This window comes from Pholcus phalangioides, unplaced genomic scaffold, assembly GCF_987345545.1.
Source record: "Pholcus phalangioides strain wild (caught in Gottingen) unplaced genomic scaffold, Ppha-v1.0 ptg000016l_1, whole genome shotgun sequence".
Classification (NCBI taxonomy): domain Eukaryota; kingdom Metazoa; phylum Arthropoda; class Arachnida; order Araneae; family Pholcidae; genus Pholcus; species Pholcus phalangioides.
Genome location: NW_028301609.1, coordinates 14,249,409 through 14,276,640, shown reverse-complemented (window position 1 = coordinate 14,276,640; position 27,232 = coordinate 14,249,409).

Below are 27,232 nucleotides of genomic sequence, written 5' to 3'. Positions count from 1 at the left end.
TACTTCACCCATCTGCGAATTTCACCAGTGACCCCGAGGCATTAAATTTGCTCGAGGCGAATTTACTGGACAATGTCCCGGAACAAAGCACCGGTGTGACAACACCCACACACATACACTGTATCAAGGAGGTATCTGCACTTCTCCCCCATCATTCCCCGGAAAGGCGGTGGTCGCCGTAATGAGTTTATTTGGAATCTGGAAGACGTCCGTCGCGAGCGTATTGCAGTTTAATATATTCTTCGTAATTATTACGGGATATTGCACCGCCGCGACGGATCTTGGCGCGCGATCCGATGATTCCAGGCTCTTGTCTATTCTACTAAATATCGAACGACCCCAAAATACATACGCGTTGTTATTATACGCGGAAATTAGCTCTCATCGATTCGCATTGGACGCCCAGGTCATCTTCGTCGATACATGCCTTAGTCTCGATCAATATGGTCATTTCTTTTGTCATACCTAAACGTGAGCAATATTACTAAAGCTCGGGAATCGTGTGTTCTTATGGGCAACCTGGTGCATCTAATAATGTTAAGAAATACCAAGTTATCATCGAATGGAATCTACAAATGCCTAGATGAGGAGTTCTTAAACTCTTGTGTTTTAATTACTCCATGTGCTAATAACACGAAGACAGGAAGCTCTCTTTGCCAGTAGTATCACGAACCTCCTTCATAGAATAATAATCAGCATATAATAATGTAAAGATGTTGCGCTGGTGCACATATTTACAGGAGTAGTAGGCGTGTGGCTGGAAGTATTGTCCCACGGAGATTGGATACTCTCTAACGTAGGCTCAATCTTTAAAAAAGGGTAGTAGGGTATAATAGGTCTCAATCTATGGCCCGGTGAGTTTGATCAGCTTATCTAAAAATTATAAATCATTGTTAAAAAGGCAATTCGTGAAGTAGATAGAGGAAAATGTTTCGCGGTGGAAAATCAGCATCCCGTTCAGGAAGGAAAAGTCAGTGCCTACCTCCTTTGCTTCTATGATCATAGGACCAAGGCTTCGCGCAAATGCAAAAACGCCGATGTAGTTTATCTTGATTTTCAGAAGGCATTCAATCGGGTCCAACACGGCAAACTCTTGAAGCGTGTACATGAAACTGGAATTGTGGGCAATTTGTTGAACTGGATAGAATCGTGGTTGCAGGATAGGCCACAAGGAGTTATGATGAACGGGGAATTTGCTAATTGCACAGGTGTCACAAGTGGACTCCCTCAAGGAAGTGTCCTTGGCCCAATACACTTTTTATCGATATTCCATGAGCGAATTGATCGGATCGCAAAAATTAAATTAATGGATGCAATCGGGAATCAGAGTGATAGAGATTTACTCCAGTCCATCCAATTTAAATGGGATTGCCGCATGAACAAATGAATGGAACATTAATTTCAGCGTTAACAAATGCATAGTCACTCATATTGGTTCAAACAACACACGTTTCACTTACGAGCTGAATGGTAAACTATTCCGGTAGCAAGGGTCATCATTTGGGAATTTTCATTGACGAGCGGTTCAGGTTGTCCGAGCGGTTGGGTAGCTGTATTTAGGCTGTGACAACCACATTTTATGTGCTTTTTTTTCCATTATTCATTTCTTTTTATCGATTCTTCATTATTTCTTCCCGCCACCTTATTGGACAATTTGCCTTTTGTAGCTTTATGGTTTTGCATTTTTATTTATGCAGTACCATGCTTCAAGGGTTTCGTAATAAAACAGTATAATATAAACTCAGCCTGGCATTGTATTGCCCGCTATTGAGAACTAACACCAGATAAAGAATTACCAGAATTGTTTCAAAATAAATTGCACCGCACGAACTACGAATTAAACGAATTGTTGTTGCTTTTGCTATTGACTAACGGAATCGTATATCAAAAATACATCATTTACCGCTTTACTGAACTTTTTTTCAGGGGAAAAACAATTTTTTTTAAAATAAAAAAATAATAACTTTAGAAAGATTTTCATACAACAAGAAAAATAATCTCTTTTCTTTCGCTCGAAGAAAGCGTCACGAGATCGCGCGGCGCTGCTAATGAAGTACCTTCTCTTCACTTCACTTCACTTTTCCAGGTGCACTTCTGAAAAAATAAATGAAAGAAATATTTTCATAAAATAAAAACTACATTTTTTTTTCCACCCTCTTTTTATATTTTCTTGAGGAATCTATTGTCTAGTTTCGAAAGAGATTCCCATTACCTTTTTCTTATTTATATCTTTGGATTCTTTCAAGAATGAAAAAAAGAAGATGAAAATAGTTCTTTTGGAATGTTTTTGTGCAGGTTTTCACATTCATATCGAGACGGCTGGAACCTTCCGAAGAAGAAGAAAAAAATAAGAAAAGATTGTCATAACGATATCGTGTGAAGATTCTTTTTCCTTTTGTGTTGAGTCGAGTGGAATTTTGTTTTTATTATCAATTTTTGTTCAATTTTGTTTCTTTTGTGTCGTCCACGCACTGTTTAATTTTTTTTTGGAAACGTAATCATTTAATTTATTTTTTTTGTCCAGAAAAAGTTTTCATTTCGGAACAAGAAACGTTCTTATTATTTCATCAATAGCAAATTTTTCGGTTTGTGAAACACTAGGTGTTGAGCCAGCCTGCTTGTGACGTCAGTAAGTAGTCCATTTTCCCTCAGAATATTCAGGGGAAAAAATTCCCTGCTCGTGCCAGTATCATCGTTGTGCGGAAAAGAAATGATCGGGCTCAGAATTGGCGATTTATATTCCCCACATCCAATCACAATGCGGTAGTTGTGAGCCAATCAGGATGTTTATACGCCAAAGTAAAAAGAAACGAAATAGGATGCTGTATTTCAAAATGTGGCAAACTTGCCAGGTAGTCTGAATGACGTTTATGGCAAACGCTACAGAGGCCTTCTATCTCTAGGAGTTGCTGGTTTAGCACGTGTGTCAATCTGTTATTATAAATTGAAACGTAGAAGAAGGACAATTTTCATTGGTATCGATTCACGAGGAGAAAATTGATTTGTTGAAATTTTAAGATTTTTGCTGATTCTTGTAGTTCTTAAACTTTACCAGAAGATTATTGTATCGTCCAGATTTCACGAGGTACGTATATTATGTCGGTAAGACTTCACGAGAAGGGATATCATAGTTGTTTAATTTTCACGAAAACTTCACGAAATGATTTCTAAAATGTTGAAACTTTACTCACAACGTACTTATTAACGTAGAAAACGTGTGATTTCTGAAATTTCCCGTAATAATTGTTTAAATTTCACCAGGTGATTGTTGAAACTTTGAGAGGTGATTTTTTTTCCTTTTTTCAAACCGAGCACAACTCAGGTCGATCGCCATGGGCATCTATATTTCAGAAATGAAGTGCAATGATTGAATACATGTACTGATTGTAGGCCTATTGCTCTCTGTGGCGAGACTTTTTTAACGGGGACGCCGGGTTGCATTTGCGTCTCGAAGTCGGGAACCACAGAAAACCAACTTCAGCTGACGTAATAAATTGATCGGCTCGATCCCGTGTCCCCGCGGTGCGAGTCTGTCTCTATGGCCACTCGGCCACCGTAGCGGCTCGAGAGGTGATTATTAAATCTTCAAGAGGTGAATGTTGAAACTTTCAAGAGTGGACTGGTGAAACTTTGAGATGATTGTTAAATTGCTAAGTTTCACGAAGCGATTGTTGAAATTTCAACTGGTGCTCATTTTTGAATCTTCAAGAACTCATTGTTGAAACTTCAAGTGGTCATTGTTGAAACTTGAAAATCCCATTGTTGAAACTTGAAGATCCCATTGTTGAAACGTGAAGAGTTCATTGTTGAAACTTGAAATGTTGAATCGGTGAAGATTCACGGGGCAATTCTTTAATTTGTCAAACTTTACGAGGTGATTGCTGAATTATTGAAATTGACCGAATTGACTTTTGAAGCTATAAGAATTGATTGTTGAAACATTACGTGTTCATTGTTGAAAGTTCAAAAAGCGATCGTTTATATTTCAATCGGGCACTGTTAAAACCTGAAGAGGTGGTTGTTAAATTATTGCTGAAGCTTCACGAGGCGATTGCCACCAATAAAATTAATTTTAAAAGAAACTAATAAAAAATGAAAACTTTATCAAAATTGTTTCAAAATGAATTGCACGGCAAGAACAAAGAATTATTGAAATGCTGTTGTTGCTGATATTGTCGAACAGAATCATATATGACGTTATATACTTAATGACGTTTAAATCATATATGACGTTTAAAACGTTACTGAACTTTTTTTGATAAAAAAATGAATTTTTTAAATAAAAAATGGTAACTGGAGATATTTTCGTAACAAGAAATAACATTTTTCTTTCGCCCGAAGAAAGGGTCACGAGATCTCGCAGGGCTGCTAATATGTGAAGGGCCTTCTCTTCACTTCTGCAGGTGCCCTTCTGAATTATTATCATTTTTTCATTTTCATGGAAGAAAAACTATCTTCATTTTCTTGAGGAATCTATTGTCTAGTTTCGAGAGAGAGAGAGATTCCCATTTTATCTTTGTCTTATATATATATCTTTGGATTCTTTCAAGAAGAAAAATAAGAAAATGATTGTTTTGGAATGCTTTTGTGCTAGTTCTCGCATTCATATCGAGACGGCTGGAACCTTCCGAAGAAGAAAAGAAATTATCCGAAAAAAAGAAAAATAAGAAAAGATTGTCGTAACGATATCGCGTGAAGATTATTTTTCCTTTTGTGTTGAGTCAAGTAGAATTTTTTTCATTTTTTTTTTGTTCATTTTTCGTTTCTTTTGTGTCGCCCACGCGCCATTTTCTTTTACTTGGAAACGTGATAATTTCATTAATTTTTTGTTTTGTCCAGAAGAATTTCGAAACAAGAAATTTTCTCAATGTTTCATCAATAGAAAATGTTTGGTTTGTGAATCCGTAGGCGTTGAGCACGTGTGTCGAGCAATTCGTGAACAGAAAAATGAATGACGAAGAGGAATCGTTTTCACGCGGAGATAATTAAAATGTTGAAACTTCATGAGTTGCTTCTTGTATTTTTTTAAATTTTTACCAGAGGGGGGGGGGGTCATTGTATTGCCGATTTGTTTTAAATGGCAACTATATTATGTTGGAAAGACTTCTCGAAGCAATGTTTGAATAGTTGAAGTTTTTAAAGAGATAATGACTGAGGTTTAGAAACTTCATGAAGCGATTGCTAAAATCTTGAAACTTTTAGAAACCAAGAAGTCAACGTGGTTTTTTGAAACTTCTCGAGATGAAGATTGTTAAACTGCAACGGGGGGATTGTTGAATTATATATATTGAAACTTCGATTGCTGAAACTTTAAGAAATGATTGTTAGATTGTTGTAAAGCTCTTTACGTGATGATTGTTGAATTGTTGAACCTTCACGAGATGTGGTTGTTGAATTGTTAGAACTTCACAAGATGTGCGTGTGGTTGTTGAATTGTTGGAACTTTACAAGATGTGCGTGTGGTTGTTGAATTGTTAAAGCTTCATGTGATGATTGTTAAAGCTTAATGTGATGATTGTTAAAGCTTCATGTGATGATTGTTAAAGCTTAATGTGATGATTGTTAAAGCTTCATGTGATGATTGTTAAAGCTTCATGTGATGATTGTTAAAGCTTCATGTGATGATTGTTAAAGCTTCATGTGATGATTGTTAAAGCTTAATGTGATGATTGTTAAAGCTTCATGTGATGATTGTTAAAGCTTAATGTGATGATTGTTAAAGCTTCATGTGATGATTGTTAAAGCTTCATGTGATGATTGTTAAAGCTTCATGTGATGATTGTTAAAGCTTCATGTGTGATTGTTGAAACCTGCAACGGTCATTGTTGAAACTTGGTGAGGCCATTGTTGAAACTTGGCGAGGTGATTGTTGAAACCTGCAACGGTCATTGTTGAAACTTGGTGAGGCCATTGTTGAAACTTGGCGAGGTGATTGTTGACACCTGAAAAGGTGATTGTGGTTTAACTTGTTTAAATCGAACAGGTGATTGTTGAAATTGAACAGGTGATTTTTGATACTTGAATAGGTGATTGTTGATACTTGAATAGGTGATTGTTGAAATTGAACAGGTGATTGTTGAAATTGAACAGGTGATTGTTGAAATTGAACAGGTGATTGTTGAAATTGAACAGGTGATTATTGAAATTGAACAGGTGATTGTTGAAATTGAACAGGTGATTGTTGAAATTGAACAGGTGATTTTTGATACTTGAATAGGTGATTGTTGAAATTGAGCAGGTGATTTTTGATACTTGAATAGGTGATTATTGAAATTGAACAGGTGATTTTTGATACTTTAATAGGTGATTTTTGATACTTGAATAGGTGATTTTTGATACTTGAATAGGTGATTTTTGATACTTGAATAGGTGATTGTTGAACTGTTGAAGCTTCACAAGGTGATTGTTGAGTTGTTGAAGCTTTACGAGGTGATTATTAAAACTTGAAGAGGTGATTGCTGAAACATTATGGGGGATTTGATGCATTATTGAAGTTTCACGAAGTGATTGTATAAAACCGAAAATGCATTATTGTTAAAACTTCAAGACTGGATTGTTGAACTGTTGAAACTTCACGAGATGATCATTGAATTGCTGAGGCTTCTTGAGGTGATTATTGCATTGATGAAGCTTCCGAGGTGATTGTTGAAATTTGAGGCGATGATAGTTGAAAATTGAGGTTCTCACTTGAAGAGGAGATTGTTGAGTTGTTGAAACTTCGCGAGGTGATTGTTGAATTGTTGAAGCTTCGGAGCTAATGGTGAAGCTTTACGAGATGAAACTCCTCGAGAGGATTGTTAAAAATCGGAAACTTGATTTTGAGTTTGAAGGCAAATCACACAATAATCAAGCACTTGGTACATATCCAAACAGGACGGAACTTTAGAGCCATCTTCACTGGGTGAAACAGTTGAAACTTACCCTATGACGATGGAGAGTTTGACACATATTTATAGAACGTGAAGAATGGGCTACGCCAACGTTTTCTGAACGAAAAACTGCCGATAATTATAGCCCTTACGGATCCGGGTTACCCGATTTTATTCGCGGTTATTGAGTTTTCATGTATGGAAATGGGTTTTTATGTACGACACCGGGTATTAGAGTGTCCCCATCATCTACACTTCTCGTCAACGAACTGGAGATTTCCATTGGGATTTCATTTCGGCTTCTTCCAAGAAAGAACCAAGAGATTGAACAAAGTATTTCCATTCCGTGTGTTCGCGTGAACGTCTCTTTCACATTCAAATTCTCACTATCACTTTCCGTAAAAGTCCCTCTCTCTAGTGATTTAACGAGCACTAAACCGCTAAACCTAAAAGTTTTCGCTCGCAACGTAATGTCAGGAGGGTAAAGAAACGTGACTATAATTCTGTCCAATTAGATCGAGAATAGATGTATTCTAATAACTTTCGGGATAATGCCGCTTATTGGTGGTGCCGCCCCGAACAGTGTTGTTGCTGTAGCAGTCTTTTGTTCGAAGCGAAGAACTGGTATAGTTGAAAACGTTCCGCTTAACGCGCGTATATTCTGGAGTTTGTCCAACCGCGTGAGAGAAGGTGAGACCGAGCTCATTAATTCTCACTCTCATTCTCTCTCAGGGCCAAACCTCTCGCCATAAATCGTCCCGTCCTCACTTTGGCTCTAATTAGTGCCATCGCGACGCACAACGGATCGCCACAATAACCAATGATTCTCCCTTTGGAATGCATACAGTCGATCCGGATCCTTCCTTTTATTCACACGCATAAACAGTTCAAGAATCCCAATTCCCATCCATTCAAATCCAAACAATTTCTGAGAAAGCATCTTTTACGCGGTCATTGTTGTTTGTAATTACTTTTTTGATAACAACTGGCTTTGTAAAGAGGTATCGGAATCTGCGGATTAAAGGCAAGCTTTTCCAAAGGAAGTCAGTTTTCCGGCGATCTCTCATGAATCGAGTGTGAATATGACATGTGTATTTTTCCGGAATATTCCAGTATTTTTTTGGGAGAGAGATTTCGGCCCTACCAACTTTTTGTTCCTGAGTGGCTCTCTGAGTGGCTCTTGTCCCCACGCAGACGATCAAAAATTTATTTTTTTAATTAAAATTTCGGAAAAAAATACCTTATACTGTTACTATAGTCAATTTCGGTTAATTTCAATGCTATTTGAAGGCTAAGACCTGAAAATTTCTATGTAAAAAATTCCAGGGGAGTGGAAAATGGGAATTTGATTTTTGTAGCACTTTAAAATTTTGGCAGTAAATATTATACACGGTTTTAATTTATTTATTTATACAATACTGCTTGGCCGATGCCTATAAAAGGAAATGCGGTAATGAAGTTTGAAAGAGACGATTGATGTTACAAAGGAAATCAGAAACTATTGTGCAATCAATAATGTTTGAAGGGAGGTTGTTCCATTCGGTTATTGTTCGAGGAAAAGAAACTAAATTTGAAACAATCTGTGGATGCAAAGTTGGGTTCCAATTTTTGTGAATGGTTAATTCTTTTTGAAAAGTATGAAGCTGGAGTTAGAAAATTGGAAGCGTCGATATGAAAATGACCATGAAGGATTTTAAAAGGGAAAAATAATCGAGAGAGATATCTACGGGTGAAAAGCGGTTGCATGTTGAGTTGGTGCTTGAGTTCAGTGACGGAGGCAGAGGACGACCAACAGTTAAGAATGGAGCGGGTGGATTTATATTGAATAGATTCTAATTTGTCTATGGTTGAGATAGTAAGGGGGGTCCCAGATTTCACAGGCATATGAGAGTACAGGAAGGATGTAGGTTTGGAAGCAGAGATGTCTGAGGTGACGGGTGGAGGTTTTGATGTTCCGACGAAGAAAAAAAAAAGTTTTTGGAGACACTTATGAAAGACGTAATTAACATGGAAATTAAATTCCAACGGAGGTCGGCAGAAATAATTCCACCCAGACATTTATAATTCGAAACTTCGGTGGTTAAGAAGTTATTGACTGTGTAAGAAGAATTAAAGGTAAGTCTATTGCGAGTAATTTTTATATACAAATACATATATGCAGCAGAGTACATAGGATTACTTTTTAATTTAAAAAAAGTAAAAATTACTTTTTAATTTTTTTTATTCCAAGATATCAAGGAAACAGTTATTTTCCGGATATTATGCTGAGGTGAACTCGGAAAGAATAGCCATCACGTCTCCGCCGGGACTCGAACCCAGGCTCTCTGGCATACCGAGCAAGCATGCTACCATCTACACCCTTGGAGACCCCTGCCTTCCTTATTCCACGCACTGTGGTGTGAGGCGCTGAAGTAGAGACATTAGTAGTCTCTCTTAACTTCATGTTTGTCCGGTATGCAAAACGGCCTGGGTTCGAGTCCCGGCGGAGACATTATGACTTTTCTTTCCGAGTTCACCTCAGCATAATACCCGGAAAATAACAGTTTCCTTCCAGTGTTATCTCAGCTCAGAAGAAGGGGACACCCCCAAGGTACAAAATACATAGACCTTTCTTCTAGAAGAAATAATTTTTTTTTTAATTATAAATAAATTTTGAGAGACTTCTTGATATATTTATATATTTGCATTATCTGCAATATCAACAAATGACAGACTAATACACATGGTATTTTAGATTTCAAATTAAATTTGAAAATGAGTGTTTTTAGATTTAGCTCGCAGACTTGCTAATCACTAATTTAAAAAAAAATCACTTTAGGAGAGACTTGAAACACTCATTAGAAAAGTAATTATTTTCCTTGTTTTTGCCGCTGATGCAAGTCTAAAGTTGTGCTTTTGTACTCTTTTCTCTTCAGTTTCAAGCATTTCTGAACGTTTGATCTTGCTTCTTTTACCAGAATTTACCCCCCATTTCATATTTTAAATGATAAGAGTTTCTTTTTGAGTTCGCTCTTGATCATTATCTCAATTTGATTCAACATACTTTGAGAAAACTTCTTTTGCTGGATCATTCTTGGAATATTTATTAGAGAAATACTAAGAAATTTAATGGAGTGATTAAATACCATAGAATTAAATTATTTTTAATTTAAACTATACAAATAAAACTATAGAATAATGATGAAATTATGTATTAGAAATTTAATAGAATAATTCTCTGTTTTTCCACAAAAAAAAGTAAATCTTAGTATACATATGTTTTCACCCCCTAGTTTTTGCTTATTTCGCGACCATTTTTTCATTTCGTTACTTTTCCGGGATTTCGTCACTTTACCGTGATCGTAGACACCCTGAATTTACCGACGGCTTTTGCGGCACAATGATCATCTGATGGTGAAGACGGATTCGTCATTTGCTGTTTTTCCAGTGCGACAATACTTTCTTCCGCGAACTTTCCCGTTCTGTTAAAGGATACACGAATGTTTCGTCAAATACAGCCAGTCAGGGAAAATCGACGCAACTTAGAAAATAATTAACGAAAGGAACGCATAAATCAAAGGAATCAACCTTTTTTCGTAAAAAAAAGTAGCTGGAAATGGCATTTGAAAGGTTTTTTTTGTTCTGCAAATGAGCGGCAATTCGCAGTTTGACTCCATTTTATATATTCTGTTGGAAGCCTGGGAGCCGAATTCTGGGGAGTGAGCCTCATGCTAAGGTCCAAAGAAATAAAATTGCGGGGAGGACAAATGTGATGTTATTGAAAAGTCAGCTTCTATTGTGATGCAACTTCAAAGTTTCTTAAGGAAAAAAAAATTGTTTTTGGCACAGAATTGAAGAATTTCGGCATTTTTGTAGCGAAATGTAGCAAATGCCGGAAATTGTAGCAAAATGTAGCAGATTTTCCACCCCTGAAATTCATTGCGACCCGACCCCTAAGCCATATATGGTAAGCCCTTGGCACGCGGACCAAATGTGGCCCGCCCCCCCAAACCTAATTTTGTAAAAATTAACTAAGCGACACATTTACAGATTTGTATTTTCTTTCCCCCCAGAGATGCGTAGGATGCCCTTAAAGATACAAAACAAGCATGTTTAGCCTTCAGTCAAATTTATAAATGCATGGGAGTCTTACGTATCCTCTTCTCTCTCCAGGGATGCATAGTCAAGTCGTGTTCGTCCAAAATCCAGGAATCTCGTAATGTAAGTTGAAGCTTTTCGTCTTTGATGTATCGCTAAGAGAAGAAAAATCTATGTTAGTTACCATTAACATATTTTTATTATTTTTCAAACCAAAAAAAGAAAGTACGATGTTAAAATAATTAGAAAAACATAAGAGGGCGCAAGCGAGGTTTTCGTCGTAAAAACTTTCATGAAGCTGACAGGTCTTAATAGCCCTTAATGGACACCATCGCGTAATCCTAATTATCGAAAGAAAGACTTTCGATCGTCATCATGAATATGATGAGGATTTAAAAATAAAAAAAGTATCGATGACTTAATACTAGTTAATAATGGACTGAAAAAAGACCATCTCATTTTTCACTTGTTCATATACAGGGTGGGCAAGAAATCCGTAGAAACTTTAAAAATTCACAAAAACTGGAAAAATAACCAAAATAAAAAACGGTTTGTAAGATTAGCATCGGTAGGTCACGGGTTTTTTTTTAAAGACGGGGAAAAAAACTCAAAAACAGCAGATAGGTGGCGGCGCTGACGTATACAAGTGAAAGAAAATATACGCAAATAACGAACAGAATGCCTCCAAATCGTTTATTACAGCAGCATGTGTTCCACATGACAACCACTACCATAGGGAATAACACGTTGCAGGCGAGTCACAAATCCAGCAACGGCATAATACAGCAGGCTCACATACACTTATAACAGTCTAACACTCGTCTCATTTGCATATTTCCACCGAAATTGCTCGTACCAGTGCCACCTATCAACTGTTTTTTTTGAGTTATTTCTTCCCGTCTTAAAAAAATCCCCGTGACCTATCGATGCTAACCCTGCAAACCGTTTTATATTTTGGTTATTTTTCCGGTTTTTATTCATTTTTAAAGTTTCTACGGACTTTTTGCCCACACTGTATTTACATAACAAGCACGTTTAATAAATGTGATACAAAAACAAATTCAAAAAATTAATGTATTTCTATCGGGAAAAATTCTCAATATGCGAAAATTTCAACATCGAAACTTTAGTTCACTGGGTGTTTTCCACATCAGAATGCAAATTGAAATGAACTTAGTTTGGAGGAAATCATTTTCGAAGCGATTGGGTTACTGGCAATGTTTCTGTCGTGGATGTCGAATTCGAAAATTAGAGAATTATGAGACGGGAGGGTCCGTGATTCCGAATATGTGAATGGAAATGTACTCGGTAGATTCAAAATGATAGAATTCATGAACACAATCCCGCGAATTTGAAATTCAGTAGCTTCTCCGACAAATCAGAAATTCTGAAATTTATTGAATAAATGAATTCAAAGTTTTCTAGTAAATTAGATTCAAAAGTTCATTCGAGATAAAAATTCAGAGGGCAGTAATTTAAAATTCAGAAGCTAAGGGGTCATTCAAATATTACGTCAGCATCGGATTTTCTGACTTTTGATGCCAAGGGGGGAGGGGTTGAAGGTTGCTTACGTCATCAACCACCCTTTTTGAAGATATGAAATATTCTAAGCTGCTGACGAAATTTTGCTGACAAGGGGGGGGGGTCAAAAATGACTAAAAATCTACTTACGTAATACTTGAATGGCCCCTAATTTAAAAAATTTTATTTTTCTGTGGTTACCAACTTCGAGTAGCGAATGTTAGCTGATCTCCCCATTAAAGAGTCTCGGAACATGCCCACGTGAGAGTAGAGCATAGTTTCCCAACCTTTTTTGTCCTATCGCCCCCTTCTTCAGAAATATTTTTCTCCCATCACCTACCAACGCAATATAACCCATAGGGTCCTATGTTATAGCCGTAGCTTCTACCGCCCCCCTGGAACATTCCATCGCCCCCAGGGGGCGTTAACGCCCACGTTGGGAATCACTGGAGTAGAGCAAGAGGCCTACAAACGGTAAAAATATTGAATCATTACGCTTTATTCACTTCACTTCTGAAACATAGATGGCAGCAATGGAAAATCAGATTCAACTACATGCGCACTCAGACTGTTGCGTACGCACACACTTAACTTCCAGCTCAACTCGCTAGCTAATAAATTGGCCATGGTGATAGACCTGGGTTGACCTCGGTTCCAAAGAAAAACGAATCTTAAACTCCTACCGATATCATCGGACATCGATACAAAGATGTCCTTTACTACGATAGCCACCTCACCGATGATATCGGTGGGAGTTTAAGATTCGTTTTTCTTTGGAACCGAGGAGTCATCGGCGACATTTTTTTATATTTCGCTCGAAATATGTTTCAATGTATTTTTAAACCCGTCACATATTTTAGTTCTTCCGAGGACGTCTAATAATATCGGTATTCGGTACCATCTGATCACCGAAAGTGTTGATGCAGTTTTCGGTATCGATACTTTTTTGTGCGATACTCCGAAGTATATTGAGATAAACTAAACTTCATTTACAGGCAGGACCGTCTTAAGAGCATCATGGGCCCCCGGGCCAAGTGATGTTTTTGAGGCCCTACCTGGAAAATTCTTGAAAATTTCAAAACCACTTCTCATTTTTGTGAGTCCCCTCTCCTTTCGAGGGCCCCGGGCCGTGCCCGGGTGGGCCCATGCGTTAAGACGGCACTGTTTACATGAGCAATAGATAACTGAATTTTTATGCTAATTAATCAATTAAATTTTTTTAGCGACGATTAAATGTTTAAAAACACATTCTTTAGTGGAATGCTGATTTAAAAAGAGATGCCAACAGCAGTATTAATTTGATGACACGTGATGATGATGATGATGCTCCCTCCCGAGATAACGATAATCCCTCTACAACAGGAGTCTTTTCTGAAAGGTTGAATCTTTCAGAAAAGGCGGGCCAAACTGAAACTTCCCACGAAGCCCGCGGGCCACTAATTCATGTGATTTAGCATCATCTTAATAAAAGTGCCCAATTGAGTTTTAATTTTTCCCAATAAGTTTTCATTAGTTTGTTTCTGGAATTACTTCTTTCATTTATTCTAGAATAATTTTTTTATTTTGTTCTAGAGAATTATTTTTTCATTTTGTTCTAGAGAATTATTTTTTCATTTATTCTAGAATTATCTGCTTCATTAATTAAAAAATTATAAATAAATTATTAAAATATTTATTTTATTTTATTTAAAATAAAATGAAATTTCCAAAATTATTTCCAAAATTATTTCCAAAATTATTTGTTTCATTAATTTCGAAATAATTTGTTTCATTTATTCTACAATTATTTCTTTCATTTATTCTAGAATTATTTGTTAATTAACTCCAAAATTATTTGTTTCATTAACTCAAAAATTTCTTTTCGCAATAATTTCTTTTATTTATTGTAGAATTATTTCATCCCATTTGTTCTACAATTATTTTTTCTTTTGTTTTGGAACTATTTTTTCATTTATTCTAGAATTACCTGTTTCATCAATTCCGAAATTATTTGTTTCATTAATTCCAAAATATACTGTTTTTCAAGGTTTTCAACAATTTTCTGAAATTGATCCACGGGACACCAAAAATAGCTCCAAGGGCCAAATGTGGCTCACGGTCCCTGCGTTGAAGACTTCCCACCGTTCTACTTCGATATCTTTTTTTTTTTGCCTGTAGAATATCGTTATATCGAAGTTCCATTGTATCAAGTTCAAGTATAATACCTATTTTATCTTATCTAACTCTCACGGCCAGAGTAATGATGATACAGGAAAGAATCCGAGACTTTTGCGCATCAATATTGCACCCGATAAGCAGGGAAAATAATAGAAAAAAAAATGATGGAGTGGAAAAAACAAGAGAAATGCACATTTTCCATCTCTAGAGATTCTTGTTTTGTTTTGGTTGCTGTGGCGAGAGAAATTCGAACAAACGGATTCGAAGACCGCATCTCTGAAAACCTCGCAAATCCATTAGATGGAAATGGATGAAGGACAAGAATAAGAGAAGCGCATTTTTCTACTTTTACGCATGCTTTTAGGGAAAAAATCTCCAGAAAAAGCAATGTGGAGCTTTTTTAGTAGGGTAGAGAAGATAATGTTTCTCCTGGTCTAGAAACGAACTATCTGTGGGTAACATTACCGAGTGTTTAGTTGTTGCTTCTATTTATCTATGTGTTGGAGGGATAGACCAATGCATGCCGTTCGGAAAGATCATTTATTCTCACAAATATTTCGTCGATGTCATGATCTCTGGAACGAAACGATTTCCACTGGATAAAATCAATTTCTTTTCTTCGTGTGGTTGTTAGAAAATCAAAAATTGGTTTGAAAAATCAAAATAAATAAATAAATATATACAGGGTGGGTAAAAAGTCCGTAAAAACTTTAAAAATTCTTAAAAACCGGAAAACTAACCGAAATTAAAAACGGTTTACAGGGTTAGCATCGCTAAGGCACGGGAATTTTTTCGACAAGTGGGGGAAAAAGCTCAAAAACAGCCGATAGGTGGTGCTGACGTGCACAAGTCAAAGAAAAGATACGCAAATAACGAACAGAATGCCTCCAAATCGTTTATTACCGCAGTATGTGTTCCACATGACCACCACCACAGGGGATAACACGTTGCAGGCGAATCGCAAATCCAGCAACGGCAAAGTGCAGCAGGTCCACATACACGGTTTATATCGGTGAACTGGTTGTGGATTAGCAGCGCAAGTTCTTATAACCGTCTCATTTGCATATTTCCACCAAATTACCAAATTCACTCGTACCAGCGTCAGCTATTGGCTGTTTTTGAGTTATTTTTTCCCCCTGTCAAAAAAATTACCGTGACCTAGCGATGCTAACCCTGCAAACCGTTTTTTATTTCGATTATATTTCCGGTATTTATTCATTTTTGAAGTTTCTAGGGAATTTTTGCCCACCCTGTATATATATAATTGTTTATATTCGGAATTAATTTATGAAAAAAAAGTTTACGTCTCCAAAATAACGCTGTAAATGCAATCAACAAGATTATATTCAATTTTACACATGCGGACCGGTTGAACAATTTTGCGGAGCGACGGAAATGGTAGAAAAAATTTGCGAACCAGCAAAATATAAATATCAAAATAAAATTGACGGACCAGCACAATAACAAGAAATAGGAGAAATTATGTATGAACCCACGAGAATAGGTGAATAACAGAAATAATTTGCGGACCGGTAAAAAATTAAAAGTATCAGAAGAAATATAGTTTGTGGGCTGGCAAAAATAAATAAATTGGAGGGGTAATTTGTGGGTCAACAAGAAAAAAACGAATAAATAGGAAAATTAATTTGCAGACCGGCTGTTTGTGAAACGGGAATGAACAGAAATTTAAAGACACGATATTTGCGAAGAGGCAAAATTTAAATATGAAAATAATTGATGGACTAGCGAAAAATCAAAGAAGCGAAGATATAATTTTCAGACCGATTAAAATAGACAAATATGAGAAATAATTTGGGAACCGGCAAAAAATAAATGAATAATTTAAACGATTCGCGGTCCGGCGAAAAAAAAAAATTATAAGGAATATTTTACGGACCGGAAAAGTGATAGAAATCATTTTCGGACCGGCAAAAATTAAATATGAAAAATAATTGACTAATCGTCAAAAAATTAAAAAAATGTGACATATATTTTGCAGACTGACTAAAATAAATAAATAGGAGACGTTTTTGCGGACCTACAAAAATAATTATAAAACGTGATTGACGGATCAACAAAAAAATAGATAAATAAGACAAATATTTTGCAAACCGACGAAAATAAATAAAGTTATTTGAGGACATATACAAAAAATCAATATAAAAAATATTTGACGGGCAAGCAAAAAATTCAAAAAAATAGGACAACTATTTTGCAAACCGACGAAAATAAATAAATAAGGAAAATTATTTGCGTTTAACCAAAAAATGAATAACAGATAATTTGTGGATGAGCAAAAAACCAAATATAAAAAATAATTGACAGAATAACATAAAATTTAAAAAACAAAAGATATAATCTGAAGATCAACAAAAATATAGGAGAAATTATATGCGCAACGGCAAAATCTAAATAAATAAAGGCGAAGTAATTTGCAGACTGTCAAAACAAATAAACACTAGATAATTTGCAGACCGTTAAAAAATAAATATTGAAAAAAATTGACGGACCATCAAAAATTAAGAAATAATTTTTAAACCGGCGAGAGAAAAGATGAATAGAAAAAATAATGCGGACCAACAAAAATTAAAAAAAAAATCAGAAGAAATAATTTGTGGGTAATAATTTTGTGCGACAAAAAACAAATAAAAAGGAAGATATGTCTGCAATTGCAGACAGGGTGATTGTGAAACGGGAATGAAAAAAAGTTGAAGACAGTGTTTTTTTTTTCAAAATGAAAATTATAAAGCGGCCACATAAATTGGCCAAAATTTTTTGAGGACCGGCGCCGGTTGAAGAACACTGCTCTAGAACGAGAAACGATTCACTGAATATACAAAATTAATTTTCTCCAATCCGTGTGAAAAATCACAAAACAAAAACAGAAAGTTAAAAAATTGCTTATATTTGAGAATAAATTTATGTACAAAAGGTTACGTCTCCCTGCGGAAAGGCTCAAAAATATGGGAAATGAAATAATTTTTTCCACGTTTTTACACCTGCAGAACGGTGATAATATTCGAATAACTTAGCAGCAAAATTGCAATTTCAACTCCAAAAATAAATAAATAAATAGCCGAAATAATTTGGGAACTGGCAGAAAATAAGTATTGAAAACCTGACGAACCAGCATAAAATAAAAAAATAGAAGAAATAATTTGTGGACCGGCAAAAATTAAGTATAAACAAATCAATCACTGACCAGCAAAACATTGAAAAATTGGAGAAATAATTTGCCGACCGATGAAAATAAATGAATAAAGGAAATAATTGACAGATAGGCGGAAAATTAAGAAAAAGTTTTCTGACCTCTCACGGTAAAACAGGAATAAAAACAAATTTAATGACGATATTTTATCTTTTTAAATCTGAAATAATGTAATATAATTTTCGGAATTACGAAATCTAAACAAATTTGAGGAATAATTTGCAAGCCTGCAAAAAAATGAAAAACATCTTGCTGAAAGAATGACGGTAAAATGGGAATAAAAACACAAAGACAGTATTCAATTTTCTTGAATCTGAAATTATATTGCGTCTACACAGATTGGCGGAAACTTCTTGCAGATCCGCACTGTTTGAAGAACACTACCTAGTCCAAAACGAAACGATTTTTACTGAATACATAAAATCAATTTTCTCCCCTTCCTATGAAAAATCACCAGCAGAAATAAAATGAAAGTTCCATTGTTTATATTCAGAAATTAATTTGAGCACAAAGTTTAAGTCTCTGTGCGAAAATAACGCACAAAAAATAATAGGAAACGAAATCAAACAGACTGAAGAGAAGAGTTCGAAAAATCCATAAATAGAATTACATTAAAGGCTGAGGAAAAAAAAGAAAGAGAAATGAAAATTGAATGAGTCCAAAGTTGTTCGAGAAAATTCTTTTCCTACGTAATACAATTTACCTTTTGTTGTTTTGAGACGAAATGAACGGTGCTTATGCGTGTGTAATGCATACCGTACCATACGCAGTCATACGCATGCATATTATCTCATCTTATGGCCGTCCTTTTTTGCGTAAATGACTTTTTATGCTTCGAAAACAAGAATTTCATCAGATGGAAATTTCCACAAGAAAACAAGAATGGAATCAAATTAAATCAGAAGAAAATTCTAGAATTTTCCTCTTTATAATCGAGAAATATTTGAAGATAAAAATAATTCGCATATAAAAGAGCGATATCGTTCATTTTTCTCTGAAATCCAGAGACGATTAATTTCAATCCAATAGGAGTGTGTGATGGCCATTGTCTGAGGATATTATGGTGGATTGAACACAAAAGACATTTTATTTTTAATTATCAAAATGTAAATTCTGTTTCACTTGACAATGAGGATCTTTTCAATTTGGTTTAGTGAGTCTTTCTTAATGAGATTAGTGGGATTTTATTAAAATGTTTATTTTTGATTTCATTGAAGGGAATTTCTGAGTTACTTCAATACTATTTAGTTATACGGTGAAAACAACGTCATGCGCATCATTTATTAAAACGATTCGATAGTCTTCAAAGTGCAGCAAAATAAAATACTTCGGCGATATACCGGGGTGCAAAAGCATGTCAGAAATCTTGATGTAATGAAGGATTTGAACATTGGAACCATACATGACTATTTAGTCAAACTATGTAGAGGATATTTCGATAGGGCTGAAACATCAGAATATCAGCACATAAGAAATATCTCCTGCGGGAGAGATGTTAAGGTTTCTTCGACCTAAGAACATTCTGGCCTGATATGGGTCAGTGAATTGGTTTAGTTTTTGTAAAAAGTGTAAATAACTCTAATTCTATTTTCATTGATTGGAGATGTAGGTGTTGCATATAACTGAACGCTCTACCCATATTTATCACATTTAATCTTGTATTCACATGTAATCATATATATTGTATTTAATCACGCAATTCATTAGAATCAACATATATGTACTCTGTTGTAACCATTAGGTGGAGGATTCCGCTCTTATTTCTATGGTGTTTGGTCAGAACAAGATGTCTCCAAAAAACGGATTTTTGATCTAAAAGTAAGTCTTGCTAATTATAACTAATTAGACGTGAGATAAATGCGCAAATACGTGCCTGCAGCTAAACAACATGCTGATGTATGATATTTCCATTTGTATTTGTGTGTATGCTTTATTTTTGATTTTTTTAATGACAATGAAAATGCTTGTATCTCAAAACTGTGATTTTGGAGTTATCATGTTCTGACCAAATACCACAGATTTGTCAATTATTTGCTCAAATCATTGACAGTTAGATTTTGTAATTGCATATGAAATGCGTTCTTGAATTTTGGTACTTCATCTCCTTCGGACATAGCTGTACAAATTCCGAATTTCTGTGATAAGAAGTCACAACTTATCGAATTCATATTTTCTAAAAGGATCTCAATTAATTTGACATATACTGATTCTCTGAATACAGCATAGGCTGTAAATTTTATTATCTTTTACTGACACGCCTCTTATACACACACGTACGAGCGTCAATGGTTACAACACACCCAACTATCACATACAAACAGGTTCTTAACTTTTTCATCCAGCTCGTACGGAGCAGCATCGAACAGGGAAGCTTATGAGAGTCTTAAAGACTTGGTACGCCCTGAGAAAATGTATCTACCTCAGTCAGTCAGTGAGTCAGATAGTCTTCTGAACAAAAATTCTTCAAATTATTCCAGATTCTTGGAAAATTTCAATTTATCGATACATAATTACTAATTTATCATTTATCAAAACATAATTTATCATTTATCAAAACATAATTTATCATTTATCAAAACATAATTTATCATTTATCAAAACATAATTTATCATTTATCAAAACATAATTTATCATTTATCAAAACATAATTTATCATTTATCAAAACATAATTTATCATTTATCAAAACATAATTTATCATTTATCAAAACATAATTTATCATTTATCAAAACATAATTTATCATTTATCAAAACATAATTTATCATTTATCTTATTTAATTATGTTTTAACTTGCGATGCATTGAGGTTCACCCTGGTTGTGAATTTACTGAAATTTTTCTTCAGATATATAAATTTTAACCAAGTGAATTTTCTGAAAACTTTCTAAATTTATCTCAAATTTACGAAGTATCAAGTCCAATTTATTACTTTTGTAATTAATCGTTTTCAGTTTTTCCCTCTTCAAATCTGAATGCATCACTCTGATTTTACCTTTAATTTACCAAATTGATCTTCGAATTCCCCCTCGAATTTATCAGAACTCCTCTTCAATTCACTGAATTTTTATTTGAATTTCCCATGATTTATCAAATTATTTTCCACCAAAAGAGAGATCAAAAGTGTGCAGGCATGGGGGTGACCAAAAGAGTGACTTAGAGACAAAGGTGTATTTACAGGTGAGAAAAATTTGATTAATAAGTGGTAAAGAACATTAGACTATAACAAGCGTGGAAGTGACCAAAAAACATTATCCTAGAGAGCAAGAAACTAGGTCATTGAGCGATTAAACGACCGAACAAAAAAAGCATGCAACTATGCGAATAACGAAGAAAGTGAGGGACCAGATCTGTGAGTGATTGAAAGAGTTACCACGAAAGCGTGCAAGCATAAATCCCTCTCCGATCAAGATAGAAGCTTTCGTAATGAGATTCAGACTAATTCAACCTAAAAATAATTCTACCGAGTCGAACACAATGACAGAAAAGGAAATCAATCTCCGGTGTAATGAAAAAAATTAGTAAAAATTCTTTCATTTTTCACATTTTTCATTTCTTTTTATTTGTAATTTTTTCCGATATCGGCGAGGGTCGTAACAGCTTACATTTTGTTGGTCTCTTCCATGTGTTCCTTTTTTTTTCACTTTCATTCATTATTTCTTTTCATTAAAACAAAAGAAAAAGAACGGAATCATTTCAACAGATGACGCGGCTTCAACTCGACTGCGGCTTATTACGGTTTTGTTTCTCTACGTAATGAGTATCGATCCGGTCCCAATGTAACAAAAAAAAAAGAAAATAAAGTAAAGAGGAGAAACTCTTCCATTATTTGGGGAACAGAAAGCGTCGTATATTTTAGGAAACGGCAGAATTTCTGCAATTGGAGTTGTCGGCTAATTTCTAGATTCTTCGAACGGCATCTCTTGGTAATGGCTACTAAATTTAATGGCGGTGGTAAATCGCTTCCGCTGCAAATGACTCGATCGAATATTCTGAGTCTTACACACACACATGCAACGATCATCATGTTTGGTTTACTGGGATTTGCTGCGGCAAGGTCTTTGGTACATCCATGTTGTGGCATGTTTTTCCCATATTTACGAACTCATTATCCACTTCAGACCTAGTACTAAAAAACGGGGAGAGGGGTGAGGTTTTCTCTCGCTGTAGATAGGTATAACATTGGGCAAACGTGTGAATGACCAAAAGTTGACCTAGAGAGTGAGAGAGAAGGTCATTGAGCGACCAAAAGAGTAAACGGGTAACTGTCTATAAGCATGGGAGTGATCAAAAGAGTGACTTAGAAAAACAATGTGTGCAAGTATGTGAGGTTAGTGACCAAAAGAGTGAATTAGAGAAGGAGTAGTATTTACATTGGCAGCCAATTTGAGGAATAATTGGTCAGGACTATTTGACTAGAACAAGCGTTAAAATGACCAGAAAGTGACCTAGAGAGCAAGAAACCAGATGAGTGAGCGGCCAAAAGCGTCACTACGGTGTGCAAGCATGGGAGTGGCGATAAGAGTGACATGGAGAGCGAGAGACTAGTCCGATGAGCAACGTAGAGAACAAGGGTCCCAGGCAAAGGTTACTCAATGGTCAAAAGAGGGACCTAGAGCGTGTGCAAGCATCCGACTGACCAAAACATTGTGGAAGCATGTGAATGACCGAGAGGGTGACCTAAAAAGTGAGACTGGGTCCGACCAAAAGAGTAACCCAAAGATTGTGTAAGCATGGGAGCGTTAAAAATAATACCTTGAAATTGAGAAACGGTCAGTGAGAGACCAAAAGACCAACCTAGAGAGTGTGTGATCATAGGAGTAACCAAAAAAAAAAAAAGATCTAGAGATTATGTACGCGTGGAAGTGACCTAGAGAGTGTGTGGGCATGGGAGTAACCGAAAAAAGGGACCTATAGATTATTTAGATTTTATAGATTATTTATAGGTATTTATAGGTATTTATAGATATTTTATAGATTATTTATAGATTATTTATAGATTATTTATACATATTTTATAGATTATTTATAGATATTTTACAGATTATTTATGGATATTTTATAGATTATTTATAGATATTTTATAGATATTTTATAGATTATCTATAGACATTTTATAGATTATCTATAGACATTTTATAGATTATTTATAGATATTTTCTAGATTATTTATAGATATTTTATAGATTATTTATAGATATTTTATAGATATTTTATAGATTATTTATAGATATTTTATAGATTATTTATAGATATTTTATAGATTATTTATAGATATTTTATAGATTATTTATAGATATTTTATAGATTATTTATAGATATTTTATAGATTATTTATAGATATTTTATAGATTATTTATAGATATTTTATAGATTATTTATAGATATTTTATAGATTATTTATAGATTATTTCGCACATGGGAGTGACCTAGAGTGTGTGCACGCATGAGAGTGAGCAAAAGAGTGAACTAGAGAGCCAGAAATAAGCTCAGTGATCGATTAAAAAAGGCAACACGAAAGTGTGCAACCATGTGAATGACTAAGAAAGTGATATTGAGTGAGAAGCCAGGCAAATGAGCGACTGAAATGCGAGCCGCGCCACAGAGAGCAATAGGCCCGCAACAATACAAATATTCAAACATCACACTTCACTCAGAATTTGCAATATAGATAGGCCACTAAAAATTCACACGCACCACAAAAATTTGGGCGGCAAATGTGAGAAATGAGTGGTCACGACCATTTGAATAGAAAAAAGCGTGAAAGTCACCAAATAGGTGACCCGCATAGCAAGAAACCGGGTCGGTGAGTAACCAAAACAGTGTGAAAATACGGGAGTGACAATAAGAATGGCCTAAAGAGCGAGAGACTAGTTCAATGAGTGAGTGACCAAGGAGCCAGGTTATTAAGTGATCAAAAGGGGGGACCTACAGAAACACTGTGTGCAAGCATGTGTGTTGAGTAACCAAGATCATTTGACTAAAACTAGCATGTGAGCAGGGCCGGGATTAGGAATTTCGCGGCACGATGCAAAAAATTTTTTGCGGCCCCTCCAAAAATTTTTTATGTAGTCGCCCTTGGACTAATAAACTTTTCGAGTTACGAACATAAATCTTGAAGGGGGGAAAAATCGTTCAGGAAGAACTCATTTTTTAATTATTTCAGAAACGCGTAGATAGTTGGGATTGTAATCAAAAGAGCTTGAAAGTTTAGGCACTTAATATGGTCGAAAAATAGGCAGGCAAAAAGACGCTAAGAATACCTAAAATAGGCACTAAAATAAGCGTTTATAAAATTTATGGATGGAAGGATATATAACTAAAAACTGAGTTTTTAAACGGGTCCAAAAACTACCCGGAAAAATTTGTTGCTCTTAATCTGTCTACTGTTTCAATTACGGTTTGTAATAAGTGCATTATTATCCAGGTTAAATTGATTTCAAGTCCAAAATAAAGTATTTTAGGTCCCTCAGGTCAATTCCAGCGCCACCATTGCCAGATGCGGAGCCCGAAGAGGAATTGATCTATAGGGTTCCTTCGAGTTGTGAATAATTCTCTTTTATCTGATGTATTATTTGGAATAATCACTACCGTTTCTATAGTTGAAACATAGCTACCTTGTTCTATTATAGTAAAAAAATACTTTTTCTTATATTTTCCCACATGTTCCCAGAAAGTTTTCTCGCTTTTAGTACGGCTTATTTTCGTAATCCTAACTTTCACTGACATTTATCGAAATTTCCAGTTGAAAGTTTTTTCTCCGCCTACAACGTTTTTCTTAACAAGTTTTTGAAAACGCTATAAGTGAGATTCACTGTATATGAGCTCTCTTCAATGTTATTTTACTTGTTTAAAACCAAGATTTTCTTGCTACAAATAAAATCCAAGATGGCAATCTCAATATTCGAATTGAAAAAGACGCCCTGGTATAGGTTGTCGAATATTAACATTAGTTGCAATCAGCCTAATGGGTGAAGGTACGGGGGGGGGGGGCTTGGCGGGGTAATGCCCCCTCCCAGCGACAATGTCGGAGCCGACTGATCTAAGGTATACGCATATATATGAATTGGTATCATCATTCACCCCCCCCCCCCGCATGTTTATCTCCCCCTATTCCTAAACCTGAGATATAATTTATTTAATAGTAGGCAAATACATTGTCTTATCAGAAAATGAACTATCGGGTCTGCAAGCAACGTAGCCTACATCATAAATTTTTATAACTTTGTGCTCTTGAATGTTTCTATGCATGTGAACTGTCTATTCATGAAACAAAATATTTCTTATGTTGGCACTGTACTAGGTGAATAATTAGATTGAGAAACAAGAAATCGGAGTGAAACGTTTTACCTTTTTTTTTTCGGAAGTTCAGTGGTAAAAATTGCCAAAATTTAGAATTTACACTTTGTATATCTGTCTTCCAGAATAGATGAGAGAATGATTCAGATGATGGTGTTTATGACTGATGGTGATGACTCAAGACTCTCTAGGGAAACATGATAATTCAGGGGTTCCCAGAAAGGCATGTAATTAACACTCCGGAGGACAGTCGAAGTTGCCTCGCTCAGGGGCAGTCATCATCTAGAGATGACCAGATGGTAACTCCAACGAGAGGAAAGGTTTTCAAGAGGAAAAAATTACTAGATTTCTTTTGTGGTGTCCCTTTGCATTTGATGCCCTAATCATCCTTTATTAATGTAGCCTGTTATTCTTTAATGGCAGACAAAAAGGCCCGACTTTGGCTTTTTTCAGTGGTAAAGAATGCCACCCTCCCCCTTCCCCTTCATACACTCTTTTCGTCTTTAAAATAAGCTGCCTCACATAATAACACTGATAATGATATTACTGTATAAGAGCTTTAAACTGAAAGCTTTTTACAATCAATGACAGTTTAATGGGAAAAAAATCAAATTTTAATCAAAAATTTCAAAAACATCTGCTGAGAAAACAAAGGGTTTCGTTTGGAAAAATAGCGGCCCCTGAAATTTTGTGGCTGGGTGCGACCGCACATATCGCACCCATTTAAGTCCGGCCCTGAATGTGAGGGACCAAATAACTGACCTAAAAGAATTGCAAGCATGTGAGAGACATGGGAGTCGCAGTGAGAGTGATCTAGAAAGCGAGAGATTAGTTCCATGAGTGACGTAAAAAATGAGATCGGTGAGTGATCAAAATAGAACCTAGAGCGTATGCAAGCATCCGGCTGACCAAAATATTGTGCAAGCACTTGATAAAGAGCAACCTAGAGAGTGTGTGGGCACGAGAGTAACCAAAATAGGGAACTAAAGAGACAGCAAACAGGTGCGCGAGAGATTAGAAAAGCGAGTAAGAAAGTCTGCAACCGACTAAGAGATTGATATAAAGTGAAAGATCACGATAAATGAGCGACTGAAAGAGTTACTAATAAAATAGGCACGCATAAATCTCTCTCTGATCAAGATAGAAGCATTTGTAATGAGACCAGTGCAAATAAAACGGAAATAATTGTATCTGGTAGAACGCTTGACAAGAACAAATGAATCGATCTTCGGTGTGACATAAAAATGAGTGAAATTCACTTTAATTTTTCATTTTATTGGCGAGTGTCGTAACAGCTCGCACAAACATTTGGTTGGTCTTCCACGTGCTCTTTTTTCATTTTCATTCATTATTTCGTTTCATTAAAAAAAGAACAAAGAACGGAATCATTTCAACAGATGACGCGGCTCCAACTATTGCGGATTATTACGTTTTTGTTTCTCTACGTAATGAGTATCGATCCAATGTAAAAAATAGAAAATAAAGAATAAATCTCTTCCATTATTTTGGGAACGGAAAAGGCGTCGTATATTTTGGAGAAGAGCAGAATGTCTGCGATTGGAGTTGTCGGTTAATTTCTTCGAGCGGCATCTCTTGGTAATGGCTACTAAATTTAATGGCAGCGGTGAATCGCTTTCGCGGCAAATGACTCGATCGAATATTCCGAATCTTACACACACACACACATGTGCAACTATCATCGTGAGTTAATGTTTGGGTTTACTAGGGCTTTTCATGCGGCAAGGTCATTGGTACAGTACATTCATGTTATCATGCTTTTTCCCATGTTTATGATCTCGTTAGGCCTAACATATTTATATATTTTTGAAAAGAATGGCCTCCGTAACTTTCCGATAAGATCGATTTTTTTTCCGCGTAGGGAACTTACTAATAAATTATGTAACGCCTAAATTTACCGAATTTTTCAACACATTACGTGTACTGCTTTTTCACTCTCAAGAGATTAATCACCGAACGAATGGAAGAGGAATTTACATAATACTGGTTTCTATCAATTTTTCAGACTCTTGATTTCTGTATTTATTAATTTCAATTTTCTCTTTTTTTAAATTTTATTCATTTCTTATTAGTTTTATTTATTTT